The sequence below is a fragment of the Oratosquilla oratoria genome, chromosome 2 (genome assembly GCF_046742065.1).
Source record: "Oratosquilla oratoria isolate Oo_2021 chromosome 2, ASM4674206v1, whole genome shotgun sequence".
Lineage (NCBI taxonomy): Eukaryota > Metazoa > Arthropoda > Malacostraca > Stomatopoda > Squillidae > Oratosquilla > Oratosquilla oratoria.
The window spans coordinates 28,055,986-28,058,485 of NC_134778.1; positions in this window are offsets into that span (position 1 = coordinate 28,055,986).

Sequence of the window (2,500 nt, forward strand, 5' to 3'; positions counted from 1 at the left end):
ACCAACAACTTCTGGCAAAGGGTACCAAGCTAAATGCAAAGACTGCAGCCAGGAACTACAGGGCATTGTGTCAAGATTAAAATCTCACAGAGATAAATACCAAGGCCAGCCACAGCATACAGAAGAAGAAATTGATGACCCAGGTAAATAATTTTACTTATATTGTGTGCATTTCTCCCTTTTTATACGCAACTATATAAATTTGGTGAACAATGGAGAGCATGTGCAATAAAAATGTGAAGGCATAAAGAGATGATATTTCAACTTCATTACTTCTAAATTTGGGTAATGACTATATCACTATAATATACTGTATCCACTCAACTTTGTGGCCTAGATGATTGTTATTCATTTCATTCAACATTGTGTAATATATTTCATAGGTTCCATTGGAATTCAGCCCAAAGGGATTTAGCCTAACCTAACCCAACTAACCCATTATTTTTAGTGAATTTAAAAGTGAACTGAATCCTGTGTGGGCTGAATTCCAAGCCCACCTATTTCATATCCTGTTAATTATTTCCACATAATTTAGTGGCTTGTGTGAATATGATCATTATATAAAAAAATAACTACTGTACTCAAAAGTAGCCTAAATCACACTGTATTCATTCATTTATTTATTCATTTATGAATTATGCAATATGCTAAAAAAAATTCTGTTTCCATTTCAGGATCTGTATCAACAGCTTCAATCCCTTCATCATCGGCTCCACTTGAATTATCTGCAAACCTGACTCCACCATTAAAAAGGTCACTATCAAACTCCTCCACAGGCGCCACTTCTGCTAAATAATTTTCATCTAAAAGAAAGTCATCAACATCTCTGGACAGATTTATCATAAAAACTTCAGCCTCTCAAAAGGAAAATCTCGGCAAAGAAGTTGCAAAAATTATATTTGCTACAAATTCACCATTTCGTCTTGTTCAGCATCCTCAGTTTCTGAAGATGGTTCAGAACCTGAGGCCAGGTTATATTTCTCCATCCAGAAAAGATATTGCTGATAAGTACTCGGGTTTTGTGTATGAAAAGGAATATAAAAAGTGTGCAGATTACCTGAATAATTAAACTGTATGTCTTTCAATTGATGGGTGGTCTAACATCCATAATGAGCCCATAATATGTGTCACTCTAACACCATCCACTGGTCAGATTTATTTATTTGACACAATAGACACATCAAGAGAAACCTCACACTGCTGAATATCTTCTACAACTTGTACAAAATTCGATTAAGAAGGCTGAACAAGATTTTGGTTGTCACATTGGAAGTGTTGTGACAGAAAATCCAGCAAATGTCACCAAGATGAGAACACTCTTGGAGAAATCGAGTAAACCTGAGCATACCGTCCTCACATACGGCTTATACCGTTCCTTGTATACTTGTGGCAAGTCTATATAACACTGCTCCTTATATTGATATGCTAAAAATGTTCTTTAGCAATCAGATCACATATCAGATAGGAATCCCACAATATTTAAAATCTATAAAAAAAAATCTATTCAAATCAAATAAATCTGATTTAAATATATTTTTTTTTATATAAATATAAGAAAAAAAATCGCCAATCCTGGTGTCCACTAACCTCATACAATAACACCTGTTAAAAGTCAGATATCAAGACTTCCATAACTTTTTGTATTTACAGTTTAATGTACATAAAAAAACATACTGACAGTATTCTATATAATTCCACCATCTACATTTTATCAAATTTGGCAAAAAACAGTTTTGTCTTCAGTTCATTGCGTCGTCTGCTATTCGAAACAACCCGCCCGTGCGCTTCGGGAACGTTCGGGGAATTCCGCGTTCGTGACGTCACAGTTGCCAAACAATATTGTTATTCTGAGAGTGCATCGTATCGCTTTTGCATTATGCCATTGTCAGTCGTGTGTCGTCTCTTGAGTGTCTCATTTTTTTTTTTTTATTATTATTATTATTGCCACAACAATGGTAGTGGAAGTGGGAGGCGTTTCAATTTCCTACGGAGCCAGGCCGACGAACGGAATGGATAAGAAAGGTGAACAGAGCAGGCAAAAGACCGGGCAAACTGTAGGAGCCTTCGAAGTTTTCAAAACTTTGCTCTGACCACTTCGAAATGAATCTCGCGTTATCGATTGGATTTATGGAGAAGACCAGGAGACATCTAAAACCTGATGCCGTGCCCTCAATTTTTGCAGCCACTACAAAGCATTCCACACCAAAACCAAAAAAGAAAAGTAGGTCAGCGTTTGATAAACGCCGGAGGCTTGAGGTACCGTAGGCAGTTTACTTTTTCTGACTCCATGCATCATGTGCATGCGTTAGGCTTAGGCCTATGCCTATGTCAGAGAGGGCTTGTTATAAATTCCATGGACATGCAGGATGGCCTATATAGGCCTAGTGAATTAAACTCTGGCCCTGAAGCCATGGACCGGAGCAGTGGCGGCGCCAGGGGGGGGCTTTAGCCCCCCCAAAAAAAAGTGGCCAGCCCCCCCATTAGCCCCCCCAACTGAAAT